The sequence below is a fragment of the Hylobates moloch genome, unplaced genomic scaffold (assembly GCF_009828535.3).
Source record: "Hylobates moloch isolate HMO894 unplaced genomic scaffold, HMol_V3 SCAFFOLD_1, whole genome shotgun sequence".
Lineage (NCBI taxonomy): Eukaryota > Metazoa > Chordata > Mammalia > Primates > Hylobatidae > Hylobates > Hylobates moloch.
Window position 1 is genome coordinate 84,482,718 of NW_026652276.1, and position 15,064 is coordinate 84,497,781.

Sequence of the window (15,064 nt, forward strand, 5' to 3'; positions counted from 1 at the left end):
GCTTGGTCCCTATTATACTGTGGCTGAGCTGGTATCCAAGTTGCAAAACAAAGTCCTCTTTACTCTTTTCTCTCCTCTCCTCAAGCAGAGTGAAGGAGTCTCTCCTGGAGCTGTGAACTCTGCTGCCTGGAGCTAGGGGAGGGGTGATGCAAGCACTCCTTTGGCTGTCCGAATTGGTGTCTCACTAGGTCACATGCCCTTTAAGTCCACTGGTTCTCAGCCCAGCACAGCACCAGGACTTGCCCAAGAATTGCAGTCTTCATGGCCTAGACTGTCTTTCAAGTTTATCTAGAACTCTAGAGAACTTTAGCCCATTGTGGTGAGGCTTGCCAGAACTCGGGTTCTGACAACTGGGATGGACAATTCACTTCTGGCTAGGGCTGATCTAAATGCTCCCTCTGTGGGCACTGGCTGAGTTCTACCCCAAGTTGTTTTCCACTATGACAGGACAGCGCTGAGTTCCAATGTAAAGTTCCATGATCTCTGCACTCTTCCTCTCCCAGATGCCCAGATTCTCTCTCTGCATCATGTAGCCACTGTGGAGGGATGAGGAGGGGATGGTGTAGGTAATTCAAGATTGTCTTTCATGCCTTCTTTAGTCCTTCTTATGATGTTAAAACTAGGTGCTGTGGTCACTCACCTGGTTTTTGGTTCTTATGAAGGTGCTTTTGTGTATGGATAGTTGTTCGATTTGGTGGTCCTGTGGTGGTGGGGGGATAATTGCTAGAGGCTTCTATTTGGCCATCTTGCTCTGTCCCCTCCTCCAACCTTTTATTTTCATATATACAAGTAATAAAGTCTAATGTTATTTCAAACCTCTCCTCTCCAGCAATGGTGGGCTGTTAGGACCCTACAACTCTATATTTCAGATTTCCATTTTAATATTATTTAGTACTTATTTTTAATCCCTCAGATTTATTTTTTTCAGTCATTATTTTTGTATTCCTTTGCTCACCATTTCTTCTTGCATCCTATTTTCCTATCTGAGTCAATTATTTTTTTACTTGAAGTGTATCCTTCAATTAGCTATTCTTTCATCAATAACCTAAGTGTAGGGGACTCTCTCCATTTTTATTTGTTTAAAACTGTTTTTAGTTTGTCCTCACACTTGATTGATATTCTGCCTGCTTATAGAATTCTAAGTTAACAATATTTTTCCTCAGGACTCTGCAGATATTATCACCTAGATAATCTAGAATTTTCTAGTGTTTATGGTTGCTATTGAGATACGTGCTATCCATCTAACTATTCCTTCGTAAGGAATCTGTCTTTCCTTTTTTGCTTCCTTTTAACATTTTCTTTTAGTTTTCTTAGACAGTCTTATTACATTTATTCACTTGTGATACATCTTTATACTGTGCTTCTTGAATATTCATGTATTTTACCAACTTTGGAAATTTCTTAGTCATTTTATTTTGAATTTTGCCTCTTTATTGTTCTCTCTATTCTTTCCTTCTGGAATTTTGAGAAATATATTGGATCTTCTTACTTTATTCTCTTGATTTCTTACTTTTGCTTATATATTTGCCATTTCTTTCTTTCTGTACTGCGTTCTTAGATTTTTTTCAGTTCCATTATACATTATTATACATGCCTTTTTTCTTCAACTATGCCTAACTGGCTATTTAACTCACCTGCTGGATTTTCTTTACAATTACCAACATTTTAATTTTTGTAATTCTCGAATCCTGAAGTTCTTTTGAAATTTCATTTGGAAATAGATTTAGTTCTTAATTTAGTATAGTGCTTAAGGCCCTGTACTCCAAATAAAGAATGCCCTTGTGCAAATGTCAACTCTGTCACTTATTAGATCTATGACCCAGGGCAAGTTACTCAACTTCATTGTCCTTTAGTTTCCTCAACTATAAAATGGGAAAATAATAATGCCTCATAACACAATAATAATACTATAATGTTGTGAGGATTAAATGAGTTATTTGCAAAAATAGAGTGTGTAGTGTGTGGTCAGTGCTATGTTATCATCATCATCATCATCATCATCATCATCATTAACATTATCCTTCGAAGAAAACTTGTCTTTTCATATTTCTTTCAAAAAGTTTTTTTTTATTTTTTTTATTTCCATAGATTATTGGGGGAACAGGTGGTGTTTGGTTACATCAGTAAGTTATTTAGTGGTGATCTGTGAGATTTTGGTCCACTCATCACCCAAGCCATATATACTGCACTCTATTTGTAGTCTTTTATCCCTCACCCACTTCCCACCCTTTCCCTCTGAGTCCCCAAAGTCCATTGTGTCATTCTTATGCCTTTGCATCCTCATAGCTCACCTCCCACTTATGAGTGAGAACATATGGTGTTTGGTTTTCCATTCCTGAGTTACTTCACTTAAAATAATAGTCTCCAATCCCATCCAGGTTGCTGCAAATGCTATTAATTCATTCCTTTTTATGGCTGAGTAGTATTCATACCTATATATATATGAATAGTACTATACATCTATCTGTGATATATATATATATCACAGTTTATCCACTTGTTGATTGGGCGTTTGGGTTGGTTCCACATTTTTGCAGTTGTGAATCGTGCTGCTATAAACATGCGTGTGCAAGTATCTTTTTCATATAATGACTTCTTTTCCTCTGGGTAGATACCCAGTAGTGGGAATGCTGGATCAAATGGTAGTTCTACTTTTAGTTCCTTAAGGTATCTCCACACTGTTTTCCATAGTGGTTGTACTAGTTTACATTTCCTCCAGCAGTGTAGAAGTGTTCCCTGTTTACCACATCCATGTTTTTGACTTTTTGATTATGGCCCTTCTTGCAGGAGTAAGGTGGTATCCCACTGTGGTTTTGATTTGCATTTCCCTGATCATTAGTGATGTGGAGCATTTTTTCTATGTTTGTTGGCCATTTGTATATCTTCTTTTCAGAATTGTCTATTCATGTCCTTAACCCACTTTTTGATGGGATTGTTTGTTTTTTTCCTCACTAATTTGTTTGAGTTTGTTGTAGATTCTGGATTAGTCCTTTATCAGATGTATAGATTGTGAAGATTTTTTCCCACTCTGTGGGTTGTCTGTTTACTCTGCTGACTGTTTCTTTGCTGAGCAAAAGCTCTTTAGTTTAATTAAGTCCCAACAATTTATCTTTGTTTTTATTGCATTTGCTTTTGGGCTCTTGGTCATGAAATCCTTGCCTAAGCCAATGTCTAGAAGGGCTTTTCCAATGTTATCTTCTAGAATTTTTATAGTTTCAGGTCTTATATTTAAGTCCTTAATCCATCTTAAGTTGATTTTTGTATAAGGTGAGAGGTGAGGATCCAGTTTCATTCTCCTACATGTGGCTAGCCAATTATTTCTGCACCATTTGTTTTGAAAAGGGGTCCTTTCCCCATTTTATGTTTTTGTTTGCTTTGTGAAAGATCAGTTGGCTGTAAGTATCTGAGTTTATTTTGGGGTTCTCTATTCTGTTCCATTTATCTATGTGCCTGTATTTATACCAGTACCATGCTGTTTTGGTGACTATGGCTGTATAGCATAGTTTGAAATGAGGTAATGTGATGCCTCCAGATTTGTTCTTTTTGCTTAGTCTTGCTTTGGCTATGTGGGCTCTTTTTTGGTTCCATATGAATTTTAGAATTGTTTTTTCTAATTCTGCGAAGAATGATGATATTTTGATGGGGTTTGCATTGAATTTGTAGATTGCTTTTGGCAGTATGGTCATTTTCACAATATTGATTCTACCCATCCATGAGCATGGGATGTGTTTGCATTTGTTTGTATTGTCTATGACTTCTTTCAGCAGTGTTTTGTAGTTTTCCTTATAGAGGTCTTTCACCTCCTTGGTTAGGTATAATCCTAAGTAATTTTTTTTTGCAACTATTGTAAAAGGGGTTGAGTTCTTGATTCTCAGCTTGGTCACTGTTGGTGTATAGAAGAACTACTACATTAATTTTGCATCTGGAAACTTTGCTGAATTTTTCTTAGCAGTTCTAGGAGCTTTCTGGAGGAATCTTTAGGGTTTTCTAGGTAAACAATCATATCATCAGCAAACAGCAAAATCTCTTTACTAATTTGGATGCCCTTTTTTATTTCTCTTGTCTGATGGCCCTGGCTAGGACTTCCAGTACTACATTGAAGAGGAGTGGTAAGAGTGGACATCCTTGTCTTGTTCCAGTTCTCAGGGGGAATGATTTCAACTTTTCCCCTTTAAATACTATGTTGGCTGTGGGTTTGTCATAGATGGCTTTTATTATATTGAGGTATGTCCTTTGTATGTTGATTTTGCTGAGAGTTTTAATCATAAAGAGATGCTCGATTTTGTCTAATGCTTTTTCTGCATCAATTGAGATGATCATGTGATTTTTGTTTTTAATTCTGTTTATGTGGTGTATTACATTTATTGATTTGCATATGTTAAACCATCCCTGCATCCCTGGTATGAAACCCACTTGATCATGGTGGATTATCTTTTTGATATGTTGTTGGATTTGGTTAGCTAGTATTTTGTTAAGGATTTTAGCATCTATGTTCATCAGAGATATTGGTCTGTAGTTTTCTTTTTTGGTTATGTTTTTTCATGGTTTTGGCATTTAGGTGATACTTGCTTCAAAGAATGATTAAGGGTAGGTTCCCTCTTTCTCTGTCTTATGGAATAGTGTCAATAGGCTTCATACCAATTCTTCTTTAAATGTCTGGTAGAATTCTGCTGTGAATCTGTCTGGTCCTGGACTCTTTTTTGTTGGTAATTTTTAAAATTATGATTTCAATCTCGCTGCTTGTTATTGGTCTGTTCAGGGTATATAATTCTTCCTGATTTAAGCTAGGAGGGTTGTATCTTTCCAGTAATTTATCCATCTGTTCTAAGTTTTCTAGTTTATGCACATAAAGGTCTTCATAGCAGCCTTGAATAATCTTTTATATTTCTGTGGTATCAGTTGTAATATCTCCCATTTCATTTCTTATTGAGCTTATTTGGATTTTCTGTCTTCTTTTCTTGGTTAATTCCTGCTAATGGTCTATCAATTTTATTTATCTTTTCAAAGAACCAGCTTTTTGTTTCATTTATCTTTTGTATTTTTTTTTTTTATTTCATTTAGTCCTGCTCTGATCTTGGTTATTTCCTTTCTTCTGCTGAGTTGGGGTTTGGTTTGTTCTTGTTTCTCTAGTTCCTTGAGGTGTGACCTTTGATTGCCTGTTTGTGCTCTTCCCTCCTTTTTGATGTAGGCATTTAGGGCTATGAACTTTCCTGTTAGCACCGCCTTTGCTGTGTCCCAGAGGTTTTGATAGGTTGTGTTACTATTGTTGCTCAGTATGAAGAATTTTTTAATTTCCATCCTGTTTTTCTTTTCTTTTTTTTTTTTTTTTGAGATGGTGTCTTGCTCTGTCACCCAGGCTCATGTACAGTGGTGCAATCTCGGCTCACTGCAAGCTCTGCCTCCCAGGTTCACACCATTCTTCTGCCTCAGCCTCCCGAGTAGCCAGGACTACAGGCGCCTGCCACCACGCCTGGCTAATTTTTTGTATTTTTAGTAGAGACAGGGTTTCACCATGTTAGCCAGGGTCTCGATCTCCTGACCTCGTGATCTGCCCGCCTCGGCCTCCCAAAGTGCTGGGATTACAGGCGTGAGCCACCGTGCCCGGCCTTTAATTTCCATCTTGATTTCATTGTTGACCCCATCATCATTCAAGAGCAGGTTATTTAATTTCCATGTGTTTGCATGGTTTTGAAGGTTCCTTTTGGAGTTGATTTCTGGTTTTATTCCACTGTGGTCTGAAAGAGTGCTTGATATAATTTCAATTTTCTTGAATTTCTTGAGGCTTCTTTTGTGGCCTATCATATGGTCTCTCTTGGAGAAAGTTTCATGCACTGTTGAGTAGAATGTATATTCTGTGGTTGTTGCATGGAATGTTTTGTATATATCTGTTAAGTCCATTTGTTTCAGGGTATAGTTTAAATCCATTGTTTCTTTGTTGACTTTCTGTCTTGATTACCTGTCTAGTGCTGTCCATGGAGTATTGAAGTCCCCCACTATTATTGTGTTGCTGTCTATCTCATTTCTTAGGTCTATTATCACTTGTTTTATAAATTTGGGAGCTCCAGTGTTAGGTGCGTATATGTTTAGGTTTGTGACATTTTCCTGTTGGACAAGGCCTTTTATCATTATATAATGTCCCTTTTTGTCTCTTTTAATGCTGTTGCTTTAAAGTTTGTTTTGTCTGATATAAGACTAGCTACTCCTGCTTACTTTTGGTGTCCATTGCATGAAATGTCTTTTTCCACCCCTTTACCTGAAGTTTGTGCACATCGTTATGTGTTAGGTGAGTCTCTTTAAGGCAACAGATAGTTGGTTGATGAATTCTTATCCATTCTGCAATTCTATATCTTTTAAGTGGAGTACTTAGGCTCTTTACATTCAATGTTAGTATTGAGATGTGAGGTATAGTTCCATTCATTATGCTATTTGTTGCCTGTATACCTTGGTTTTTTGTTTTTGTTTTTTAAATTGTATTTTTGTTTTATAGGTCCTATGAGATTCATGCTTTAAAGAGGTTCTGTTTTGATGTGTTTTCAGGATTTGTTTCAAGATTTAGAGCTCCTTTTAGCAGTTCTTGGTAGTGGCAAATTCTCTCAGCATTTCTTTGTGTGAAAAAGACTGTATCTTTCCTTCTTATGTGAAGCTTAGTTTGCTGAGTACAAAATTCTTGGCTGATAATTGTTTTAAGGAGGCTGAAGATAGGGCTCCAATCCCTTCTAGCTTATAGGGTTTCTGCTGAGAAATCTGTTTTTAATCTGATAGGTTTTCCTTTACAGGTTACCTGGTGCTTCTGTTTCACAGCTCTTAAGATTCTCTCCTTCATCTTAACTTTAGACAACCTGATGACTATGCCTAGGTGATCTTTTTGCAATGAATTTCCCAGGTGTTCTTTGTACTTCTTGTATTTGTTTGTCTAGGTCTCTCACAAGGCCAGGGAAATTTTCCTTGATGATTCCCCCAAATATGTTTTCCATACTTTTAGATTTCTCTTCTTCCTCAGGAGCACTGACTATTCTTAGGTTTGGTCATTTAACATAATCCCAGACTTCTTGGAGAGGTTTTCTTCACATTTTCTTATTCTTTTTTCTTCATCTTTGTTGGATTGGGTTAATTCAAAGACCTTGTCTTTGAGCTCTGAAGTTCTTTCTTCTACTTGTTCAATTCTATTGCTGAGACTTGCCAGAGCATTTTGCATTGCTGTAAGTGTGTCCATTGTTTCCTGAAGTTTTGATTGTTTTTTATTTATACTATCTATTTCCTTGAATATTTCTCCCTTTACTTCTTTTATCATTTTTTGGATTTCCTTACACTGGGCTTTTTCTCTAGTGCCTTTCTGATTAGCTTAATAACTAACCTCCTGAATTCTTTTTCAGGTAAATCAGGGATTTCTTCTTGGTTTGGGCCCATTGCTGGTGAGCTAGTGTGATTTTTTGGCAGGTGGTAAAGAGCCTTGTTTTGTCATATTACCAGGGTTGGTTTTCTGGTTCTTTCTCATTTGTGTAGGCTCTGTCAGAGGGAAGGCCTAGGGCTGAAGGCTGTTGTTCAGATTCTTTTGTCCCATGGGGTGTTACCTTGATGTAGTACTTTCCCCCTTTCCTATAGATGTGGCTTCCTGCGAGCCAAGCTGTAGTGATTGTTATCTGTCTTTTGGATCTAGTCGCTTAGTGAGTCTACCAGGCTCCTGGCTGGTACTGGGGGTTGTCTGCTGAGTCCTATGATGTGAACCACCTGGGTCTCTCAGCTGTGGATACCAGCACCTTGTTATATACAAAGTTTTGGTGCCACAAAAGAAATAGCACTCGAATATAAAATTTTCTTTTTAATTCTCAGCAAGGCAAGGTACTTCTATAGAAGTGTGCACCCTTACAGATGAAGCAATGGTGAGTACACACTTGGACAAGGGAGGGGAAGGGGTTCTTATCCCTGACGCACGTGGGCCCTGCTGCTGTGTTGTTCCCCTCTTGGCTAGGGTTAGACCACACAAGCTAAACTAATTCCGATTGGCTAATTTAAAGAGAGTGACGGGGGTGAGTGGTTTGGCGGGAAAAATGTTTATGACACAACAGGTAATCAGAATGAGTCAGGGTGGAGTAGGTAATAGGAATGAGTCAGGGTGGAACAGGTAATCGAAAAAGGTTGCTTTATGAGAAAGTTAAGTTTAAAAGTAGACGGTAAAGAATTGAACATACTGACATATTGATTCTTTGAAAAGAAATTTAGAACTCATATCTAACAACCTGTTCCAGTGGAGGTGGCAGAGGGGTGAAATGGACTCTGGCGGGGTTCTTAGCTTCAGTGGTTTAATGCAGTGTTTTTGCGCTGGCTGGCCTCTGGCCAGGAGGTGGTGCGTTCCAGAAAGCATCAGCTGTGATAGGATAGGAGGAACGGGTGGTGGGCGGGGCCTCAGAACTCCCAAGATTATACGCCTTTTGTCTTCAGCTACCTGAGCTGAGAACTTGCCCCACGCTACCTGCCTCCCAGCTGCAAAAGCAAATATGGCTTTCCTTGTTCCCCAACCTGTGGAGTCAGCACACCAGATTGACGCCCTGCCCCAAGTTCTGGCCGGGAGACTTCTCAATCAGTTCAAATTGTTACAAAATTCAGCTGGAGATTTCCTTCTCCCTGTGGCCTTTTCCCAGCACCTTTGGCCATCCTCCCAAAGCGCCCCTGTGAGGCCAGGCAAAAACAGCTTGCCAGAGGACCCAGCGAGCTCCCATGGCTTTTCCCACTGCTTCCTCTACCCCTGTGTTTCACTGGCTTTCTAAATTTACTCAGCTCCAGGTAAGGTCAAAATCTTCTCTCATAATCTAGGCCTTCAGTTTCCCCAGTGGGGAGGTGTGTTTGGGGCGGACAATCTCCTTTTTCCACTTCCAGTTTGGGAACTCAGAGTATTTGGGTTGTCTCCCGGGCCCTGCAGGAGCAGTCTGCTTTCTTCAGGGGGTCTGTGGGTCCTCTGAAGTTTTCTGATTTATTCCTGCAGTCGTTGTGGAGCAAAAATTCACGATGCGAGCCTCCACACACACCTCTGTCTGTCCCAGTAGGAGCTGCAACCTAGTCTTGCCTTGTGTCCGTCATGATCCTCACGTGTCTTTTCACATTTCTTATTCTTGTGTTTTAATTACTTCTGGTATAGTTTTGATGATTTTAAAGCTATTATATGTCAGTTGTTTTCTTTAAGGCCCAATTCTAGTCACATTCTTGGGTCTAATCCTCCTGTTGACTGTGCCTCACACAAATATTGTTATTTGCTTATTCTGTGACTTTCTGTCATGAGCTTATCTTCAACGAGGCTGGCTATTTTGTGAGAATCGTGTGTCACCTGGGTGTGTCTGCTTCCCCACGTGGTTTTGCATTTATTATGCTAGGAGCACCAGGGGTGTCTCTGTTCCATGACCCAATTTTCTGTATATCCTTTAAAATGAGAGTTCCTGAAACATAAATTCAAATTCCAAGCCAGACTCAGGCATGGAGTTTGACTTTCTAAGGAAATTGTATTTTTTTCCCATTGCTTGTTAAACAGAGACAAACTAGATTCACTAGAATCTCCTGTGTAGGTGGGAGGATTTCTTCAGCTGGGTTTTAGTTCCAATATCCACCTCACCTGACTCGAGGCCTCATGTCTACGTGAGCTTTAAACCTTAGCCTTCATCTTTGGTATCAGCTGTAAGCTCAGGTCACAAACCTGGCTTTAAGTTTTCTCTTTTTTTCTAGCATGTTTTGATTCTCTTCCCAAAATATTTCATGCAGCCTTTGTAGATGTTTGCGATGCCTTGGGGTATAATAGCTCTCCCTCTTGCAGAACCCCCAGTAAACTTCTTCTCATAATATCCTTCCATGACTATTCTCCTTGCTTACTAGTGTCCCTTCCCTCTCAATATTTCCTTTCATTTTTTCTTATTATTTCCCTTCCCTTCAGGATAATTTCTATCTTTCTCTAGCAACATAATTTGACCCCACAGAGTCCCATGTATGCTATGACAACCTGAAAAGATAAATTACCTTATTAGTTGTTTTTCTGTTATTGGGACACCAGAGTATTTATACCCAGGGTAATGCCTATTGGATTGATGCAGGAAAATTCCATTTTAAATCCACAGCCTTTGATCCTGTAGAAATACTCCCTGGTGTGTCTACCTTCTTCTCTTCTCTCTAGTATTTTAGATTTAATCATTCTTTCTGATAGCAATTGATGTGTCAGTCATATCTTCTCACTGCCTTCCTGAGTCTGATAAACTGTGCTTTAAAAATAACTTCAGTCAGCTATGCTATCTTGAGCAAGAATGCCTGAACTGCCGGATTCAAAGATTTAGGACTTCTTGGCAGATACAGTCTCATATTGGAGATACGAACATGGGGCTACACGGTCTCCCTGCTGGTAGTCATTACCATACTCAACTCCTTTGCTGTGTGACTCATCACTCACTACAGAACCTTCTTAGAGCCACTTAACTCCTGTAGATCAGAGAAGCCCACGTAGAAATGCCAACCAGCAGGCATGAGTATCAGCAATGAGTAAATTAATAAAATTAGTAAATTAGAATGTGGTATTATAAAAACCACAAAATAGACCTCATTGAGCCTTTACATTTTTATGATAGTGAAACTTACATAGCGTTTATCATTTTAACCCTTTTGCATGTACAGTTCAGTAGCATTAAGTACATTCACGTTATTGTGCAACTATCACCATTATCCATCTTCAGAACTTTTTCATTATCCCAAACTGAAACTCTGTGCTCATAAAACAATGAATCCCACTTCCTCTTTTTCTCAGCCCCTGGTAATCAGTATCCTACTTTCTTTCTCTGTGAATTTGTCTACTCTAAGTACCTCATATAAGTGAAATCGTACAATATTTATCTGTATGTGTGTAGTATTTCACTTAGCATAATATCCTGAGGTTTATCCATGTTGTAGCATGTATCAGAATTTCACTAAGACTTTACTTTTTAATGAATTAAGTTTTATACATTTTTTTGGAAAAGCTAATTTTTTATTAGCCACAAAACTGTAAAAGGTTTTATCTGCATAGATGCTGAGATCATCACTGACATCTCTCACTCATCAGTCATTTCAACGCCACTGTCTCCCACAGCCTCTGCTCAGGCTCTGTCGTATTTGAACTCTCCTTAGCCTTTTAACATAGGAAGACTTTGGAAGCACATGATCTTTCACATGAAAAGGCATTTTTTATTCTGAAATATGTAAGCGGCTTGACTTTTTAGGTAAAAATTTGAAGCCACTGACCTTCACAAGTAAGGGAACTGACTAACAAGCAAATAGTGTCTTTGGAAGCCTCATCTTATCTTTAATCCATCTCCCCCTGACCACCCATCACCAACTTGGAAATTGTGAAATGTAGCCGGTCAAGTATTGGTCATCTACATCCAGGTGTTTCTTGTTAGTGATCTTTATCTGAAAAAGAACCAGTGCTTTTACACTTTTGAACAACTTCCCATTGCCTGGCCAATACGGTCCCATCTTCTTAACCTGACTTTTAGGACCCTACCTAATAGACTCCCAAAATACATTTCCAGATTCAGCCCAAGCAGGATTCTTCACCATTCTAGTCATATGTCCTGTCTTTTCCTCTTTTTTCTTGATGCTTTTCCTTTTAGTGACAACACCTCCCCTAGAACCTCTATCAAAATACCCTTAAGTAAAAGCTCATCTCGAATATCCACCTCAGCCAAGAAACCCTTTCAAACCCTCTCAGCTCCATAGTATCATTTTCTTCTTTTAACCTCTCAAAACACTTGTATGTCTACCTCTTTTTTGGAGTCTATCAGATTATCCTTTGAGTTCTAGTCATTCACACATTTGTCTTAGTGCCTTGAACTTACTAGGTTGCAAATTGCTTAATGGACCTGGTTGTATCTTGTTCTCTTATAACACCTAGCCTTGTGACTTACAGAAAGTAGATTCTTTATAAATATATTTGTTCTGTCATTTGCTTGTTTACTTGGAGCGAGTTCATAGCATTGTAGCCTTAAACCAGCTTTGGACTGGCTCTTTAAGAGGTGAGTCCTCTGGGGTCCTAGTGGAAGGAAGAAGATAGCACTGAAAGTAGGACTGTGAAGTGTAGGAAACAGATCTGAGTAGAGGGCTGGTGGTCACTGCTGATCATTTACCTAGAGTAAGTGGAACCTGGGTGACATTTTATTTCATCTCATCATTGGTTTTTGTTGGTTGGAATGCTGGTAGGAAATGTACAAACTGGAACTCAAATGAAAAAATAAGTTGATTTGGATATGAAAAGCATCTAGATTTTTAAAGATCCATCTTCCTGTTTTAACAAGGAATGGGCAAAATCCGATGACCCAGATAATGTCTGTAACCTTGGAACATCCACGGTGCTTCACAATGTTAACAATTAAGCTACTATAGATGGAATAGCTTTTCCAAGAAATATTAGAAATTTAGAAAAATAGACACAGCCCTAAATTACTACTTTTTGGTAGGGTAATTCTAGACCCAGTCCTCTGCAAAATATGATACTGGTCTAGGTTGTTTGCCTAATGAATTTCTAAACTACTTTATACTAATAAAAAATAATATTTAAATCAGGCTTAATGTTTCAAGGGGAAAAAGTGGTTTAATGGCTCTTGTTCTCAAGTGAAAACTGCTATGCTCAGTTTTTTAGAAAAACAAATGTTAAATTGATTCTAGATTGAATGACTTCTGTTTGGGAAGAGTGAAAAAACATCAGAAATTGAGAAAATCATTGAGAAGTGAATAATGAAGCAGACTGCAAATGGTAAGTTTTTTTCCAGTTATTCATTTTAGGAGACAGTGGTTTGCAGAGTCACTGGCTATAGTTTTAGGATCATTAAAAGACAGAGAAAGTCCTGGAGGATTGGGAAAGGAAAAAAACATGTATAATTCATTTATTTTTAAAAGGAACAAAGGGAGATCTTAACAATTAAAGATTAGTTTACATAGCTCCAACCCTGAGGTGAAGATTGTTGATCAAATCCTCCAAAAAAAAAAAAAAAATCTATTTATGGTATAGACGTCTAGAGGCACACAGGATCCTGGAGAGAAACAGTGTGGCTTTATGAAACTCAGTATGTATCAGACAATTTTAATTTCCTTCCATGACAGGATGACAGGACTTGTAGATTGGAGGCAAACAGTACAGGCCATTAATCTGTCTTTTACTCAAGTTTTCAATTCTATCATACATGTGATGCCCAGCAGCCAGCTAGGAAAATAAGTTGAGCACCATGTTTCTCAAGCTGCAGGCCCTGGAGAGTTCACGAGAATCTCTAAATAAAAGAATACATTCTTGTACAGAAGATTATATTTTTAAAAGTATTTTACCAGTTAAAGAATTAGCTTCTGTTTTGCAATTTTAAAAATGTATAACTGAAAGATCTTCATATAGAATGACTTCAGTTCCTTAAGTCAGTGATTTTCAAAGTGGTTTTGGTCCCCAGATGTATTTTGGAGGCTGTATTACTGGGTCTCAGCAGGAACCAGATGGCATAATTAAACAGGGAACCGAGAGAACTTACTGAAGGGACTGTTTACAAGGGGTGGGCAGGATTTAGGGAGCAACAAGGGATGATGCAGCTGGAAACAACTGTTACCAGCCCTGATCCGAGAGGGCTGAAGCAGGGCGATTACCAGAACCCAGGGAGGACAGCAGTGTGGCAAGGGCCACCCACAGGAGCTGTGGCCTTTGGTAGAGGACACAGGTGTCCTGCCACAACCTGACCTAAGGAAGGTGCACAAACCCATGAAATTATATGCAGATTTGGGGGCATATGTATGAATGTGTGTTTTCCTGAAGATCGGGTTCATAGATTTTATCGGGGTCTCCAAAATGAATCCCAAATGTTAAAACTGTGTTTGTAAAAGGAATAAATAAAATTCAAACTATTATATTCCTGAAGTTGATAGTTTACATCCCGTATGAAGCCTCTACAGGATGCAACACACTAGATAACATTCTATAGCTGATAAAAATAAGTCAAAAACGTTATTTTGTGTATTTTGGATTACAGAGTGAGTTTTTCTAAGCAATGATTAAACTTAACTGTTTCCTGTGCTGATGTTTGGAAATGAAAATGGAATACAAAAGCAAATTATATTGACTAATATATACATGTCGATCTGAAGACTTGTTCAGGTGATAACATTTGGATAAAATTACCCTGAGAGATAGTCAGCTATTTTTTGTTACTTATTTTTGTGATTTTGCTCATTTTTGTGTCATCTTTCATTGGGGTGTTTTAGTTTTTTGTATGTTTTTGTATATAATTTTATACATACCAACAAATATGTGTGTGTACATGTGTACATGTATGAATATATATACATACATAGTAAGATTGAATGAATATTTTATTAATATATAATGTATAGTATATAATTATGTCAATTATATGTAATTTTTAATATATCACATATGTTATATAAATTATAAACTGTTATATATATATATAAAATCCTTTCAGTCTTACTATGTGCCAGGCACTGTGCAAGTTGCTGGAATATAAAATGAATAAGATACTGTTGCTAGCATCGAGGAGTGAAGTAAAAGAACTTGATCTTTATATAACTATTCCAGTGGAGACAAGGCCTAAAAGAGTTTTAGAAGTTCAACTGGAAGAGCACATGCCAGAGTCACAGACTGTCCATTCTTCTAAATTGGTAACTCTCAACTTAGGCTGCAAAATAAAAAATAGAGCTTCCCAGTCCCACTCCCAGAGATTCTTGTTGAATTGGTCTGAGGTGGACCTCTGAACAGTGTTTTCAAAAGGCTTCCCTGGTGATCCTAGTATGCACCCATGTTGAGAACCTCAGGGCGGTGTCCTGGAATGAACACACTGACCCCCAACTGGGGCTCATCCCCCAACTCCACACCCAGGCGGTCTGAGATGCACCCTCATCTCTACACACTGTGGCCTCTTAGAATCAGGACTAGTTGTTCTTCTCCTGATCATTAGTTTGCATTTTTATTTTAGAGATGTTGTAAATTTGTTCTCTTTATGAGGCAACCACTAGCTGGCTCCAAGCCAATTCAGGGCCCACGTTCTGCTGATGCACAGACACTATG

At 38.3% G+C, this 15,064-nt stretch overlaps 1 long non-coding RNA gene across 2 annotated transcripts in view; it reads left to right on the forward strand.

Moving 5' to 3' along the window:
- Positions 1–507: 507 nt before the first annotated feature.
- LOC131383949 (uncharacterized) overlaps positions 508–15,064 on the forward strand; it is a 47,273-nt gene continuing 32,716 nt past the window's right edge. For both annotated transcript variants that reach the window (XR_009214363.1, XR_009214364.1), the window contains exons 1-3: positions 508–566; positions 7,831–7,880; positions 12,670–12,757. This is a non-coding gene — a long non-coding RNA (uncharacterized LOC131383949). The remainder of the gene's footprint in view (positions 567–7,830; positions 7,881–12,669; positions 12,758–15,064) is intronic.